This window comes from Panthera uncia, chromosome D1 (assembly GCF_023721935.1).
Source record: "Panthera uncia isolate 11264 chromosome D1, Puncia_PCG_1.0, whole genome shotgun sequence".
Lineage (NCBI taxonomy): Eukaryota > Metazoa > Chordata > Mammalia > Carnivora > Felidae > Panthera > Panthera uncia.
This window is the reverse complement of record NC_064808.1, coordinates 108,335,027-108,352,669: the sequence shown is the minus strand read 5'-3', so window position 1 is coordinate 108,352,669 and position 17,643 is coordinate 108,335,027. Positions and strand designations below refer to the sequence as shown.

The 17,643-nt window shown below is 42.8% G+C and overlaps 2 long non-coding RNA genes across 9 annotated transcripts in view; one reads left to right on the top strand and one right to left on the bottom strand.

Annotated features, from left to right (window-relative positions):
• Window positions 1–269: 269 nt before the first annotated feature.
• On the bottom strand, window positions 270–16,355 carry LOC125910578 (uncharacterized). 4 transcript variants are annotated; one of them, XR_007454084.1, is made up of 5 exons: window positions 15,710–16,355; window positions 15,141–15,224; window positions 14,858–14,913; window positions 13,786–13,872; window positions 13,608–13,679 (listed from the first exon to the last, which is right to left on the bottom strand). It is a non-coding gene; the product is annotated as an uncharacterized LOC125910578 (long non-coding RNA). The 4 variants fall into 4 exon arrangements; XR_007454090.1 differs by lacking the exons at window positions 13,608–13,679; window positions 15,141–15,224 and adding an exon at window positions 270–591 and having other exon boundaries at window positions 14,858–15,068; window positions 15,710–16,352; XR_007454095.1 differs by lacking the exons at window positions 13,608–13,679; window positions 15,141–15,224 and adding an exon at window positions 13,191–13,584 and having other exon boundaries at window positions 14,858–15,068; window positions 15,710–16,353.
• LOC125910604 (uncharacterized) overlaps window positions 13,623–17,643 on the top strand; it is a 430,115-nt gene continuing 426,094 nt past the window's right edge. For 4 of the 5 annotated variants that reach the window (XR_007454114.1, XR_007454125.1, XR_007454102.1 and 1 more), the window contains exons 1-2: window positions 13,623–13,708; window positions 14,216–14,572. This is a non-coding gene — a long non-coding RNA (uncharacterized LOC125910604). Of the gene's footprint in view, window positions 13,709–14,215; window positions 14,573–14,862; window positions 14,950–17,643 lie in introns of those variants that run through there. The other variant, XR_007454119.1, reaches the window with a different exon arrangement.

The window sequence follows — 17,643 nt, the reverse complement described above, 5'->3', positions numbered from 1 at the left end:
ATTGGAAAGTCTTCCAGAGGGAACTGTGGCTCCAGCCGGCAACACTGTTGCGTCCACATCCCTCCTCTTTCCTGCCCCTTGATGTTGGCCTCTGTAACGGCAGGCACTGCGGCGAGCATGAGGGGTGGGGCTGAGTGAGGAGCTGGTTCCGAGGGCACCTGTCCCTTCCGACAGTCCCTGGGCATTGAAGGACAGGTCAGGGTCAGGGGCGTGGGTGAGCATGCACAAACCTTGGGGCCGAATCAAGGAAGGACGGCACACAGAGAAAGCAGAAAGCAAAACATTGGGAATTTACAGGAACGGAAAGACTGGGACAGAGCAGGGGTCAGGAATCTCAGATTTGTGGCAGGGGGATGCTGGCCGGAAGTTGAGGTCACAACCACCACAGACTGACATTGAAAAGGGACGCTTCAGTTGAGAGACCTGTCCACCGAGGCCTGCAGGTTGCGTACCCGCTTCCTGCCTGGGAGAGGAGCAGATGGTCTGAAGCCCCAGCTTCCATGGCTGTAGCGCACCTGCTGAACGTTCATCTAGAACATCCACCTGGCACCGGGTCCCGACTCCCTGCTCCTTACAGCTTCCGCGTCACTGCTGGATGAAAGTAGGAGAAGTGAATGAATAGAGGGTAGCTGTAATTTTCCTTCTCCAACTTGGAAGGGAAAACAGTGCTGTGAAAATGTCTTCTCCGGGGCGCCCGGGTGGCTCAGTCGGTTAAGCGTCCGACTTTGGCTCAGGTCATGATCTTATGGTTTGTGAGTTCAAGCCCCGCATCGGGCTCTGTGCTGACACCTCAGAGCCTGGAGCCTGCTTCAGATTCTCTGTCTCCCTCTCTGTCCGTGCCCCTCCCCAACTTGCTCTCTGTCTCTGTTTCTCAAAAAGAAATAAAACACTTGAAAAAAATTAAAGAAATAACTTCCCTCTGTGCTGTTGTGTCTTCCTCCTCTGACCATCCAACAGCATTCGGACTGCAGCCAGGCACCAGCTGCTCATTGCTGATGCTCAGTAAACTGAGCTAAGGAAGAGAGTGTGAGCACATCCGAGAAGGGAGTGAAGTACGTTTCTCGTGTGAAAGTTCAACACGCCATGTTTCATTGAGATTTTGCACCTACTCTTCCGATTTCTATGGAGTCAGCCCCGCATGAGCTGAGTGTTTCACGTATCAAAAAGCAGACTCATTATTATCTTTCTTGCATCTGTCTCTCCCCTGTTACCTCTCCACCCCCTTTGTTAATCGCTAGAGCCTCCAAGGCTTCTGCTTGAGGCAGCATTATCTTAGATGATTTCCAGCATCACATAAAACAGTGCTGAGTCCTGTCATTTCCACCTTCTCGGGAACTTTCATGTGTGTCTTCACTTGTGCAATTCACTTGTCTTCACGGGCTCTCGTTGAGACTTTTTCGCATCTTTTCCTTGGAATAGGGCATGTGGCTCCCAAGAGCTCTCCTTTCTAATATCTTTCACTTCCTAATCCTCTTCTGTAAGTGGACTTCCTGAATAGCAGATCAATTATGCAATTCCCTCCTGAGACCAATACCCCAGTACCTCCTAATGCCTACAGGTTAAAATCAAAACTTATTAATATGGTTCCAGCCAAGCACCCAGGATTCCCCAAACACATTGTGCTTCGCTGTGTACAAGGTGCATCTTCTGCATTGAATTCTCATCTACTTTTTGCCTAATGACCTGCTACTTATCATTCAAGACCTTAAGTATAACTAATCTCTTTGATTGTTCCATCTTAAATAAAGTTGGTTACTTCCTTCAGTGAGTTGTCACTGTATTTTTATTTAATTTCTAATTTGGAATCACCATGCTCTGCTACACTTACTTGTTTATGTATGTCTCCCCTTGTAGATTATATATAAATGACTTGAGAGCAGATACCATGACTAAATGGTAAACATTGTTTAGCATCCTTTATATAGAGCTTGGCATATAGTAGTAGTGATTATGTAAGGAACACTGAAAGGCATAACTCTCAATTTCTCTGATTGCATTATTAAAGAAAATTTATATCCCCCAACATATATTATCTTTTTTAGTCTAATGTGTGTTCTACCAACCATACGATGAATAATTTTCTGCTTGTTTCAATCGAATAAAAACATTCCTTCTCATATTCAAATATCGGAACTAATTTCTTCATAACATGTATATGTGTGTGTGTGTGTGAGGTGTGTGTTTGTAGTATGTGTATGGTTAAAGAAAAGTGTTTTCGTTTCCTATAGAAAAAAAAGGACCAGTACTTCTAGAAACTTTCAAGGTCATCAAAAACAAAAATCTGAAAAACCATCAGAACCAAGAGGAGCCTAAGGAAACAAAACAACTACATGCAGTGTGGTGTTTTGGAATGAATCCTGGAATGGAGAAGAGCTTTGGGTAAAAACCAAGAAAATAGGAGCAAACTGTGGACTTTGTCTAATAACATCACATCAGCGCTGGTTCATTAGCTGAAGCAGATACACCACCCCAATGCAAGATGTTACTTAGGAGAACCTGTAGGATACGTAGGGACTCCTTGTAGTAGTTTTACAACTTTTCTTTAAATATAAAACTTCTAAAAATCAAGTCTATCAGTTATTTAGGAATAGAGGTGAAATAGTTTCTGAGACAAAAAAATAAATGATAGAATGGTCAGCAAACTTGCATACTGGACTTGTTAAAAGGGAGGTCTTCGGGCAGAAGGAATATGGTACCAGATACTTGGAGCTTCCAAAGATGGTTAAAAAGCTTATAAAAGACATCTTCCTTATCTCTAATGACTCTAAATGACATGTTATTGTTCAAAGTGTAAATAGTAACAAAATAATGTGGTATTTTAACGTATAAAAATAAATGATGTGGCAACACAAGAAAAACAGTGGGAGATGGAAATAGGAAATGTTGCCTATATTGTGAATAAGGCAGTAATTTCTTTAAAAAGTTGAATAGTGATAAACCAGCGATGTGTACTGTAAACCCTAATACAACAACTAAAAAAGAAAAATGAGGCTGTGGTCTAACTACTAAGCCAGTATTGGAAATAAAAGGGAACCATTAAGTAAAAATCAAGTCAAAACTAGGGAGAAACCAAAACGTGAAAGCACAGAGGGCGCCCAGAGGAAGCAGAAAGTGGCTCGAAAAAATGGTTGAGTGTACTTTCAAACATATCAACGAGGTTTAGAACATTTCAGTTATGAAGTAAGGATTGTGAAATTGGAGGAGAGAACTAGGAGACTGCTTCACATGGACCGCAAGAACCCAGATTTTCAATACGCAGACACAGAGAAGCGAAGCACCAGAGGATGGAGACACACAGGCACACGGCCAGCGGAAAGGCGGCGGGAGCGGCTGGGTGTGTGTCCGGTGGGAGACACTCCAGAACAAGGAGCAGGACTCCCACTTGCAGACAAGGGGCACCAGTAGGAACCGGACCGACCCTGCTTCCTGAAACAACCAAGCACAAACACACAGTACACACCTGAAAATGCAGGGCCTTGACCTCCAAGTGGCTGGAAGACAGGGAGGGGATCTCCCCATCCTTGAGAGAGGTCCAGGTATGGGCGCGGGGGGCGGAGTGTCTGTAAGTGTCCTGCCTCAGCAGTGACCAACAGCCGTCCCCGGAAAAGACCCGTCAGGCGGCCAGATTCTCGCCCTGACTCAAGTGAGGGTAGCCAGGCTCCGCCGAGCCCCCTTTTGACGAGGCCTCAACCTTGACCTCTAAAAGCTTGCGGGAAACACTGAGCATAGTCTCTAACAGCCTCAAGGATGAAGTGCCTGCCTGGGAAAACTCAAGTCTACTAAAACAGTTGCCTGCTGTTCCCATCAACACCTGAAGATTGGGCGCGTCTCCCAGTCTCCGTGGGACGTACGAGCCTAACTTCAGTAAGCGCCACTTAGCAAACCCAGATGGTTTTCATGTGGGCCAACCTGTCCTTCTTGCTTTTTGTAACTTTTCACTTCCCTGTAATTTTTCTGCTGAGGCCTTTCCCCTCATTCTCCTTTTCAAACGTCCAGCCACCTCTGCACGTCCAAGTTGAGGTCAGCTCATTCGGGACACCTTTCCTATGGCCACAGTACAGGACACCACTGATTGAAATGTGCCCTTTTGCTTTAAGTTGTGCTGGCGTTCTTTATCTTTGACCCTGGCCCAGCCCGACATTGAGCAGAAGGCTGGAGGCGGGAAGGAGTGGAGGGAGCCTGGCCACAAGCATGGGTCAGGTGCACCTGATACCAGGTCGGAGAAGGTTGGAGAAGGCTGGAGCTTGGTGAGCTGCAGAAGCCGAACTCTTGTTAGCTCTTCGACTTTAACGGAATAAACTCTGGAGCCATTTGGTGCTTTTAAGTAGATGAGCAACATCATTTGACTGAATTTTAAAAGGACAACTGTTAACTTTTGTGACTGATGTGGAGACAGAACGTAGCAGGTAGGGAATGGACACGGAAGTGGAGTGACATCACGGGAATCCTGGGGGAACTTGATGCTGTTCCAGAGCAGGTGTGTAGAAGCAGATGAGGTAACAGTGGTTCGGATGTTAGAGGCGGTGTTATAGGCCCATAGTGCTCACAGATTGGATGTGAAGTTTGAGAGAAGTGCTGGGGCCAAGGGTGTTTCCAAGATATTCATCTGAACAGAGAAAAGGGTCAGGTTGTCCCTCGCTGAGAGTGGAGAAACCCTTGGGAGGGCTTCTTGGAGGGGGGTGGTGGGATGCTTGGTGCGGACGTCAGTTTGAGGGTTCTGTTAGACGTGAAAGGGGGTGTGTTACATACAAAGGTGGTGTGCAAGTCTGGCGTTCGGGAGTGGAGTTAAGCCTTTGAGAGTCATCAGCACGTATGCGTGTGTGTGTGTATGCATAGTGTGTAAAGCTATAAGAATCAGTAAAATTAAGACAGTGGATATAGGAAGAGAGCAAAGAGAGCGTCTCCGAACTGATACCCGCATCATCTGAAAATCGAGTAGTCAGAGAGGTCAAGGAGACTCAGCCAGAGGATGGCAGAAAAGTCAGGAGGATCGTGAAGAAAGCATTTTCATGACAGAGGGTGTTCCCAGCTGTGTCATTCGCTGCCGCTAGGTTTTGACAGTTGACCAGTGCATTTGGCAAAGTGGAGGTTCTTGTTCATACAGACAGGAGCGTTTTTAGGGGAGTGTAGGGCAGGGACCCTGATGTAAGGGGGTTAATGAGAAAAAGGGAGGAAAGAAGGTGTGCAGTAAACGTGATGATTTATCCCATCTATAAAAGAAATAAAGCACTTCACACAGAGGCTCACCTATCATAAATGATCTATTCGCTATAGTGATTGTATTATTGTCAATCAAAATAAAATTTATTTTACTACATTATGAGCTTATCCAGTCCATGGACTGCTGACATGTTTTAATACTCTCTGCCTTTTATAGGACCTTGCATTTAATGGATGATCAATTAGACACTATCAAATGAATAATTAAAAAAATATTCGACAGCTTAAATCATTGTGTGAGTTCTGGGTAAGGTGCAGCTAAAACTTACCAGTTGCTGGAAGAAATTTCCCCATGCATGTGGAGAGGGAGCCTCTATCTGTGTTCACATACATAATATGAGGGAATTAAGCCCTTTGTGAGATCATTGATGTATACTCTGCTGGCAGAGTTAGTTTGGGTCATATTGGCTGTCCAAAATAGTCATATTTTAGCCTAAAGAACTGTTAACTTTTAGATGAAATTATGCTAGAGCTAAGATAATGGAGTTGGCCAGTTGTGTTTTTATTATGTAAGTTACTGTTTGTAGTAGTAAAAATTGGCTGTACTAGGCATTTTCTCAGTGTTAATAATGAAAGTTTAAATGGGAGTAATTTTAAAATGTCTTTGACATATCAGCTCCAAATCCCCCTGTGTTAATTCCGTGTTTTTTAAATTAATGACATGCAAGTTTTGCAAACTCATTGGAGATAATTGAATCCTGTTTGCATGGATACCAAATCAGGGCATCCTTCACTATTTTTTGACAAACTACTGACACTGATCGACAGGAAACAGCAGACAATTAAACAGAAAATAAAATGCCTGTTTTCTTAGGCACAGTGCATGCTTTGAAAACCAAAGCACTTAATTTGGGGAATAATAATGAACTTTCAACATGTTGGGTGTTGGTTTTACTCTCAGCTAAATTTTAAATCCCTTTGAGTATATTAATATCGAACACTGGGAATCTAAATGAAAATATTTTGCTTATTATTTATATTCACTGGTGCTGGTGAAAGTGAAAGCCCTTTTGCCAAAGAGAGTCCCCTTTCTAATATTGTTGAAAAATCTCATGGACAGAGAATCTCTGTTTTAACCTGTTTACCAAATCCACCTTGTAGACACAGTGACGTGAAGACTTCTCTTTAGAGAATACGTTTGCCTGAATTAGTCATAACGTGTTAGAAACTGTGCATTTTGTTTGGCACACACACCACTCCACAGCCCAGAGGACCAATATGCCCAAGGAATACTTGGGTTCTTCTGTCTAGAGGGAAATAAAAGGACACATTTCAAACGAAGCCCTGAAGTTGGGGCGAGGAGCACACAGATGGACGGGATGACCAAGCTGGACTTCTCCCATCTTGTCGAGTAGTTCAGACTATCCCCAGAGAAGCACCCCTTTTCTGTGTGTTGTTGACTTGGCCGTCCACACTGGAGATCAGAAGTCAAGGGGCTGACAGTTCGTATGGACGCACTCTGGTGGACTCCTAGTCGTTCCTCAAGAGCCAGGTCCAGTAGCCCCTGTGGAATCTCCTTGTTCTGGGTGTCTCTGACCCTCTCCTTGGACCCACCACACAGCAAGGAGTGCGTCTTTCTCATCAGCCCATCCCCAGTCATCTGCACTTAGTGATTGGTCTGTTAATACTGAATGTAAAAACCTCCCACTGAAAGACTGACAAGAATAGGGACTGTGTTCTGTTCTCCACGGCTGTATCCCCAGCTCCTGGTATCGTCCTGTACTTACCAGGTGCTAAAATAATACCTATTACATGGATACACTGATGAGAATTATGCAGCGCATTATATCAGCGCTGGTTCCTGCCCAACTGGGTTGTTTTTCCGAAGGTCTGGCCGCTTGGTCCCTCCCACATCTGTCTGGTCCATCTCCGGGTCAGTGACTCTGATCTTGTATCCCCATTTCCTTCTTAATACATCTGCCTGCACACTCGGCTAGTGCTCTAGAGTGAAGGGGTTTAAAATTGAATTTGTAGGACGCCTGGGTGGCTCAGTAGATTAAGCATCCGACTTCGGCTCAGGTCATGATCTCGCGGTTCATGGGTTCGAGCCCCACGTAGGGCTCTGTGCTGACAGCTCAGAGCCTGGAGCCTGCTTCTGATTCTGCGTCTCCCTCTCTCTCTCTGCCCCTCCCCTGCTTGTGCTGTGTCTCTCTCTCTCTCTCTTTTTCTCAAAAAAAAAAAAAAAACATTAAATAATAAAATAGAATTTCTAGCTACTTGTTTTAAATTTCTTTTCTGATAAACAGACCTCGGTTTACTGGATTGTCTGTAATTTCCAGAGTTCGTCCGCATCATCCTCTTCCTTGCTGCACTTCCCATGCTCTTCCCGGTGAGGCCCTTGACCTCAGCCCACACTCTCACTTCTGACTCTGACCTTTCTTCTCGGAAGTGCATAGTAGAGTCCTCGCGGTCTTTTATCCTGGACTTCTGGGTAGATTTCTGTCTGCTTAAGTCCGTACCACTGTGTGTGCCCTGTGTACCCTGCTCTCTCTGCTTCAGGTTCCTCCGCCGTCTTCACCCCACTCCATCTGTTCTACATGGTTTTTAAATCTACCAGATGCTTCTATTTCCCATCTCTTTCCTGCTTAAAATCAGTCTTGCAAAATTTTTTACTAAAGAGAAGTTCACCTCCTTAGGGCACGCAAAGTTAACAGTATCTAGACCGGACCTATTTTTACAGTCTTTCTCCTCCCCTTGCTTTGTTTTATAATTATATTTCAGCCAAACTAAACTGAGCCCCTCTGCTCAAACATTCTCTGTAGTTGGCAAATATTTGCTTTGTGTCTGAAATAACACTTTCATTCCTTTCTGTTTAAACCCTACTTACTCCACTAAGATTCATCTCAAATGCTACTCCCTAAGAGCATGTCCGGACTGGAACTCGGATCCAGGACTGCTCACACTCAGCGGGTCCCAGCCCGCTGTCACCCCTGGTCCGTATGAGGCCCTCCTTCTGTTTCACCCAGCTACATAGGCCCTTGCAACCCACCCGTTGATCCTGTTCCTGTGCAGCCTTTCAAGAGCAACCCTTGGAAGGGGGTTAATCTATAGCCGTTGATTCATGTGTGTGCCAGTCGGGCCACCGGTATGTAAGTGGTGTTGGGCTGCAGGGCACGTCATGCCTTTTCCTGTCGTTCGGTGCCGCGGTTGTGGGAGTCCTGCCCGCCTCTCCGTGTGGACGTCTCGACTGTGGCTTGTAACTGCTGCCTCGTTTTCTGCCAGCCCACTCACTCCACCTCAGCCCAAGTGACCTTTAAAAACACACATTTGATCGTGTCATTCAGTCGCTTAGCATCCTTCAGCGATGTTTCATGTCATTTAGGATAAATACCACAATCTTGACACGTCCATGCGGCTTTCCAGGCTGTGGGCTGCAGGCAGCTCTTCAGTTCCCACCCTTACCCTTCTTCCTGTGGGTCCTTGTGCTGCAGCCACATCAACCTCGTGCTCCTCAAACCCGCTTCATTCTCCGTTTGGCTCTGTCTTCGTCGGGCTGCCAGATTAGCTTGCACTTCCTCAGGGAAGCCTTTGAGGCCTTGCAACCTCAGCTGGGTTCCAGAGTCTTAAATATTCTCTCCCATCATCTTCTTACACTCTGCATGGTCTGTATATGTATTTATCTCTGGGTTCAGTTCTTCACTGTAGGTCTGACCCACCCTGACATCAGCTCCATGAAGGCTCAACCCTTCCCCAGTCTGTCTTGTTTCTGGCCAATGGGCAGCCTACAGTAAAGCAAGTGCTAGATGAACAGATGACCTAAGAAAAGCGTCTTACCCAAGGTCAGACACCTAATGAGAAGTCAGGCTCAGGACAAGGAAGTGTAGCGCCTTTTCCCTTCGTGAGTGTGATGGGTCTTTGAATGTAGTGCTGTGGTGTCTTCTGTCCATTTCCACCTCAGTGCCTTGTGGACTACAGGTGCTCACTACCACAGAAATGCACGGAAGTAGCAAGAAATGAGACTGTTGATTATGTGGCCTTACCTTTGCACTGAATGGCTACTTAACTCTTCCATGAAATCTGCAAATCTTAGAAATCAGTGGCAAAAAAGGGCCATTGCCATTTTCTTACATTCATATGCAGACAGTAACTACATTTTCCATTTTTTACCAGGTTGAAGCTGTTTTTATTTTATTTATCTATCTATCTATCTATCTATCTATCTATCTATTTATTTATTTTACAATCATAAGGTCAGAGCTACATTCTGAAAGTGTTGCCAGGAGATTCTGACTCAGAAAATGTCTGCTAAAATGTATGGAAGCTGAGTTGCAGACCATAGCCGAATAGAGAGAATCAATTTATGAATGTTCGCTTTATGCTCATTTTAATAAAGGAAAAAGACTAATGACCTCTGCTTAAAAGAGGATGGATGGATTAAACTTTCTAAGGATATTTCCTTCACTTCAGGAGAACTAGAATAATAAACTGTCATTCTCCCCAATTTGGTTTCTGCCTGAGCACCTCTTATCAATGGGCCTGTCACAATGCTGAAATTGGGAGCTCTTGCTATGTTGTTTTATAAAGCTAATTATCTTGAATCCTGCAGTATCAGCAAAAAAAAAAAAAAAAAAAAAAAAAATTTAAAAAGTGTCCCAAATAGACTTTTTCCCCGCTTACTTAAATTCCTAGCAGTATGAGTGACATTGCCATGTTTTCACCAAGTGGTGTATTTATATTACTTACTGAATCCAGACCTTGAAAACCAAGAATGATATTTTTTCCTGTTGTCTTCGAAAAGTTAAATTATTTGGAAGGTCATACTATTTTAACTTGGGGCGGTGTGGATAGGTAGGTGAACAGACAATGTTGCCCCTGTTTAGTGTGACCGGAGAAGACACGGGGAGAAGAGTTCCTGGTCCCACTAGCCTGTGTCAGCGTCTGACGGTCTGTTATCTGGGACTCACTCCTTTGGTTTAAGGTATTATGTTCACAGGATTCTCGTATTGATAAAATTGTATCCAGTCTTCAGCTTTTACCTGTTCATTAAGTGTTTCATCTTCACACACCCATTAGCCAGATGAGGTGTTAATACCCAGTAACAGAAAAGGAAAGCTGAAACTCAGCAAGGCTCGTTGATTTGCCCAAGGACTCGGAGCAAACATTCAGGCCTTCTGACTGGAGTATTTCGTCAGTATCACCAAGTGGTAATGAGTATTTACTGCACGTGCTTTGGGGCTTTTACGAGTCAGTTTTCATAAATGTAAACCTTTTTTCCTTTCCAGTAGACTCTCGTTGGACAACCTTTTACTTGTTTTAGAAGCGGCCGTCCCGCCAGGAGCTGCTTTGTCCAACAAGTTTTATCTGTGTGGTGCTGTCTGCACCTGTCAGGGCTCCCACCGTCAAGTCCTCAAGCTCTTGACAGGCCACCTGGTGGGATTCAGGAAGGCAAACAGGATGAGGATGAAATTCTTGAAGGAAAAAGAGGATGCTAGGCGGTTGCCTCTGGCCTCAGGTGGTTTAAAGAGGAGTCCAGGGGTCATATTGCATTTACGGACGTGAAGCAGGTCCTCGAAAAGGTGACAGAGGACTGAAGCCAGCGTGAGGGTGAGAAGTGGCAGTTGCAGTAGTCACAATTGTCTATTCACAAGTGACAGTTCTCTAGCATGGCAGCTTAAGCAAAAACAGGAAGTTCATCGCCCCCATCACTAGATGGAAGAAGAGAAGAGGGAGTGTGGGTGGAGGGTGGCTTCAGGGACGACTGTAGTCAGGGATCTGAACATCGGGACGCCCTCCACTTCTCATTTCTACTCTCCTCTGTACAATTTCTTCTTTCTCTGCTACTTTCCTGGCTGGGGTAGAGATATTTAGGAGATAAATCTGATGAACCACTTTGGGTCATATGCCATCTTCTTTGCCAATCCACGTGGATGGTCGCAAGTTTTGTGACAGCCCAGGTTGGGTCATGTGCCCACAGCTGCAGCCGGGGAGGAAGGCTGGATTGCCGGAAGAAGTGGAAATGGTGCATTTATTGCCTTTCAGACCAGGGATAGATCATGGGGAGCTCGTATGCCTTGCCTAAAAATTCACAGTTTATCCTATATGCAGAGCTTATCCATTGCAGGACTTAAAGCAGGGAACACGTAAGTTTTGAGGTCAAAAAATAATTCTGGTAATGATGTAAAGGATGAAATGGATTCCCTCCCCCCCCCCAGGTTGATTGAGGCATAATTTTTCCAGCTTTATTAGTATATAATTGACCTGTAACATCACGTTAAGTCTAAGGTATACAGCATGATGATTTAGCACGCGTATACATTGTGGAGTGATTATCTAAACAAGGTTAGTTAACACATCCATCACTTCATGTAGTTACTTCCGTGTGTGTGTGTGTGTGTGTGTGTGTGTGTAGTAGAAGTGGGGGTACAGAGTAGGGTCATGCTTTAGAATTGGTATCGAGATAGAATCTATAGGATTGTCCAGGCTTGGAGGTGGAGAGTGGGAGAAGATGATATTTCTAGCTAATGTGATTGCATAAGTGATGGTGTAATTCACAATGTACAGGAAGCACGAGGAAAAGCAGATTTTCCAATCATCTTCTTTATAAAGTCCTTGTAAGTCCTGCCCAGTTTTTATCTCTGGGTTACCGGGCAGTGACTGTGAGCTTTCTTATGTCTTATGTGTATGTATAGCTGTGTATGCATTGCACCTGAACTGCACACTACTTTTCAAATCTTCTGTAAGGGGAGCCTGGGTGGCTTATTTGGTTGAGCATCTAACTCTTGATTTCGGTTCCGGTCATGATGTCATGGTTGTGAGATCGAGCCCCACGTTGGGGTCCACACTGGGTGTGAAGCATGCTTGAGATTTTCTCTCTCTCTCTCTCTCTCCCTCCCTCTCTCTCTCTCTCTCTCCCTCCCTCTCCCTCCCTCTCTCTCTCTCTCTCTCCCTCTCCCTCTCCCTTCCTCCCTCCCTCCCTCCCTCCCTCCCTCTCTGCCCCTTTCCCATTCTCTCTCATCCTGTGAAAACAAACAAACTTCCTTAAAAGTTGGAACAAGGAATAGCTAGAGTGGATATGGGACATGTGTCTGCAAGGATCTCAGTGAAGAGCTTGGAGATTCTCCATGAGCATCACACATTCAAGATTCTGAAATGGTCTCAAATTCACTTAATATCTTTCTATGTGGATATGGTTTTTCATGGAATTTTGCTTATGCTGCCACAGAGCTCAGGCTCACTGACTGTATCGTCTTGACATGTATAAAAACATCTCGTTCTTGATTGGATCTTACTGTCTCAAGCTATCAAGTGCATTGTTTGTTTTATGGTGTTTTTACCCATAAATAACAGGAAGAATATTAGCACATACTTCCTCAAATCATTTTGACAAGCTTTCTAGTGTGATCTTTTAAGATTCCATTATATAACAGTTTCAGGTCATTTTATAAGAAGTATTTGTATTTCTGAATCTCTGTCTTCTAGACCAGGGATTTCAAACTATGGCCAACAGCCTGGTTGCTAGTTTTTGTTTTGTTTGTTTTGTTTTAATGTGGTTTTATCGGAATACCGTCATTCCCATTTGTTTAAGTCTGTGGCTACTGTTGTGATAAAATGGCAGAATGGAACAGTTGTGATAGAAACCAGTTAGCCTTCAAAGCCTAAAATGTGTATTCTCTCTCTTTTTAAGGAAGAGTTGTGCCAGCCTCTGTTGTAAACTATGATTTCTTGATAAGGGGAGATCCTAATTACAGCTAACATTCTTATTAAAAGCATATAGGGGCGCCTGGGTGGCTCAGTCGGTTAAGTGGCTGACTTCAGCTCAGGTCATGATCTCGCGGTCCGTGAGTTCGAGCCCCGCGTTGGGCTCTGTGCTGACAGCTCGGAGCCTGGAGCCTGCTTCAGATTCTGTATCTCCCTCTCTCTCTGACCCTCCCCTGTTCACGCTCTTTATCTGCCTCAAAAATAAATAAACGTTAAAAAAAAATTAAAAAAAAAAAGCATATAAGAATAGGGCGGTGAAATACTCTTTAAAAAAAAAATCTGTTTCCTCTGTCAGCTTCCTTTTCTTCCTGTAGTTCGTTCTGTGTCTGTAAGTTTGTGTGAATCTGCTGCATTTGCCCCACAAACCAGTACAAGTTGGCACAAGTGGACCAACACCAGGGTACGTGTGTTGCACAGGTTGATTTTTTGGGTGAAATTGGAAAAAGAAAATAGATCATAAATATTTTCTGCTACTGTTCTGCTATTCTCCCTATGGCAGAGAATTCTTTTTCATTCAGAGTATTTCTGGGAGGAGCTAACAAAACCAAGACATAATGGTCTTCTCCATGCCTTCTGGTTTCAGTTTATTTCCAGGGAAACAGAGATGTCACAGTTGTGTCACAGTCCTTCTGTGTCTGGATATATATGAGTCATAAGATCTGTGGACTGAATGCACATTTAGTGAAATGACTTACAGTCTCTCATGTGATGCTAACCTTTTTGTAATTCAGGTCCTCCCTTAGGCAAAATGAGGTCCCTTTCTGAAGGAAACAGAAGTTAAAAAATACAGGTAAAACAAACAAACAGAAGCCTGTATCCCTTTGCTGAAACAGGAAAGGGAGAAAGCAGTGGTTAGAGTCCCAGTACCTGGGGGTGGTTTCACATAGTCTTCCGGGATTAGTTTGAGTCTGTGCGATGACTTGGCCGCTGTGTGACCTAAGATCCATTTCTTATCTGTAATGTGGGATAATAATAGATCCTATTTTGTAGAGTTGTAAAGGAGATTAAAAGAGTAATTGCACGTAAAGCACTTAGCATAGAGCCTGATATTTAACAAATGTTCAACAAACGTTAGCTCTATTAATAGGGGCAATAATACTTGGAAGGCTTATTACTGTCTTAGCTCAGTCTGCCGTCCCCAAATACCATAAACTGGGTAGTTTATCCACAGCAGGCATTTAGTTTTCAGAATCCTGGGGTTTGGAAGTCTGAAGTCTTGATGCCGGCCAGCCGGGTCAGGTTCTAGTTAAGACCATCTTCCAAGTTGCAAACGGCTGCAGTCTCCGTGTATCCTCAGGTCAGAAAGAGCGCCAGCTATGTGTCTCTCATCGGCCTCACTTTGTAATACTGCCCACTGGGGGGTTGAACTTCCAACATACGGATTGGGGGAGGGCACAGACATTCAAATCATAACACCCATTACTCTTAGGGAACAAATTATGTTCCAAGAGACTCTGGAATAACATCTATATACACACATTGATTCAGTGGGAGGCCAGGGGTTTAATGGAAATGAATGGCTACGCAGAAGCTGACAGACACTGAGAACTGGCCTGAAGGGGAGAAAATAGGACTGAATGGAAGACAGTCTTACCGGTATTTATATCTACGCTTTTAATCACATGCACTCTCGTCAGTAAGAATATGTCACCAGGTGAGTAGAATTACTTACTTAGAAGAGATTTTCAAAGTGGCCACTGCTTTATTTAAAAATAAGTTGATTACTCATATTTTTATAAATATGAAATTAAGAACACTATATTTTACTGTGGACATTAATTTTTAATAATGAATATGTAGAGTATTTCAATTTAATTGATATTTCTAATCCATCAACAGTGACCAATAAATATACATATCTTCTAAAACATTAGATAGTCACAGGGAAAAAGTAGTAAAGGAAATAACAAATAAAAACTAGGACCCTATCTTTTCCTACCTGAGGAAGAAGACGAAGGATTTCTACCCGAAGGCCTGGAGATATGGCCTTCCTCTCTGTAAAAGGAATGATGTTACTGAACAATATCACACTGACGATTATTCTTGTCCCTTTAGCTGTATGGTAAGCTTGTGGAAAAATCTGCAACCTGGTCATCCTTCTTGTTAAGTTCTTGACTTCAGAATACACTGGGGATATGATGGCGCCTTAACTTAAAAACAAACAAACAAACAAACAAAAACAATGTTTTTCATTATTACCAAATTTCAGTAAAAACATTTACCTGGTATTCCATTTCACAGATCTTCACGAGTTCTCCAGGGATCCTTCTGTACTTCCTTAGTCACATGTGGTCTTTCTAAACTAGCTTTAAAATGGATTCTTTTCGTTAGTAGGTATTTAGGCTTTCTTGGGCTAGTCATTTTTCCCCCCAAAATAGGTTTATTTTAGAAATTAAAAACTCGAGATCCATTAATGTTTCAATTACCAGTGATCTTCCTACTGTAACTGACTGCTGAGTGTAATATTTTTAAAAACATTTTAAGAGTTATTTTAGAAATCTGATGATAGAGAGTAGAAGAGAATCCTGATTGTATTAGCAGAGTTGCAAGAGAAGCTGCAAATTAGCTAAAGTTATCTTCAAGAATAGAAAACAGGGATGTGTTTGCCAGACAGTGAGGATCTGTGGGTGATCCTTGAGGTCAGTCGATAAGCTAAGGTTTTACTTGAGTTGGGTTGTGATTATCTTCGGTAAGCTGTAGAGGTTTCCTTTTGAGAAAAATAAATATGAAGCAAAATGTGAATGGAGTCAACTGTGTAGTGTGTGAAAGTGGATTTCTTTTAAGAAATTACCTGTGTGCTCATCTGGGAAATTTAAGGCCGTTTTTAGTATTGCTGCTTTAGAACATCATACCGCACATAATTCCATCTGCCTTATGATGAAGCTAGACTGCTCTAGCAGTCAACAGAGAAACAACAGAGAAACAACATGGAGACATTGTATCTGTTTAAGTCAGCATTTGTCTTTCTTTTGGATTGCCAGCCTCCCTGAAAGTAATTTAAATCCGTGAAGTCACAAAGCCGCTGCTGTCTATCTCAAGTTCAAAGCTGTACCTACTCACTTACGGAGACTATAATCATAAGTTGTCTGATTTGTCAGCCTGTCTACTTGGTGGGAACCTGGGAATGTCAGGTCCTGTCATGTTTAGTCCTTTAATGAGCCCCGATGAGTCACATGAACTTCATCTTTACTCTCCCCACCCCCCCCCCCCCCCACCACCATTACAAACACGCATGTGGACGATTGGAGAATCTATAAAGGGGATCGTCCAAAGTCTGTTCCTGAACTCAGGCAATGCCTTCTGTGAATCTGGAAAGTTGGGAAAAGCTAAGATGCTAAAGATAGAAAACTATAATCCAGTATTCTCACAGATTACAAATACTTGGGCTCTGAGAGGTAAATTTACTGTTGACCAAAAATTAGTGGCAAAACCAGGAATGGAAACTAGATTATTGATTCCTGTGTCAAAAATATAACTTGTATTTTCACTTAAAAGCTACATTATAGATAAAATTTTTACTTTTAACAATATGTACTGAAATGGAAGGATTATGTTTAGATTTATGTGCATTCAGATTATTTTGGATAAATTCCTTCAGTTTTCGATTCAGTTTCTACTTTAGCTAGTAATGATTTGGAAAATTCCACTAAATTATTTTTTCCATTATTTATTTTTCTGTTAAATTATTAACTCCCGTTGCCACAATTTTCAAAATAATAATTGATTTTCTGATTATATAGTTGATAAAAAAATCACTTTATAAAACTAGTAAAATAAGTACATAAAGACTTAGATGTGACTACAAAAATGTGTATGATCTCAACGTTTAAATAACCCACTAGTACTGTTTTGGAAAATTTTCTTTTGTTTTTTATTTTTAAATTTTTTTTTAATGTTGATTTCTGAGACAGAGAGAGACAGAGCATGAGTGGGGGAGGGGCAGAGAGAGAGGGAGACATAGAATCAGAAGCAGGCTCCAGGCTCTGAGCTGTCAGCACAGAGCCTGACCAGGGGCTCAAACTCAGAAGACCACGAGTCATGACCTGAGCCGAAGTTGGACGCTCAACCAACTGAACCACCCAGGTGCCCCTGTTTTTTATTTTTAATATCAATCAAGCAACCATTAAATCTATCAATCATTTGTATTCATTTTCTCAACCTATTCTGGAGTATTCACAAGTTTTAGATGCTGGACATACATTAAATGTAAGACAAATAGCCCCTTTTGTATTTATATTTTGTGTTTCTTGTGAAAGTTACCATTAAATAACTTGAAAATAATAAATGATAACTATAATTGCAAGGAAGAAGAACAGTGTGTCCTCTGAATATATAACAGAGGGAATTTGGGTGGAGAGAGGCCAGACAAAGCTCCTCTAGGAAAGTGACATTCAGGTTGATCCTGAATGATAAGTGAAAGCTAGGTAAGGAAAAAGTAGGGGAAGGGGTTAAGGCAAGTACATCACGTTATACACCTCGCTTTTTAATTTTATTTTTTATTTTGAACATTAAAAAAACTAGCAGTAGCTGTCATTTATTATGCCCTGCCAAATAAAAATTGCCCAGTCTAATCTTCACATGTTTTAAAAGTAATCTCTGCACCCAATGTGGGGCTCAAACTCACAGTCCCAAGATCAAGCATTGCACGTGCTACCAACTGAGCCAGCCAGGTAGCCCCTCGTCTCAACTTTTTAAAAATAAAATGAATGTAAATATAACTTTGGT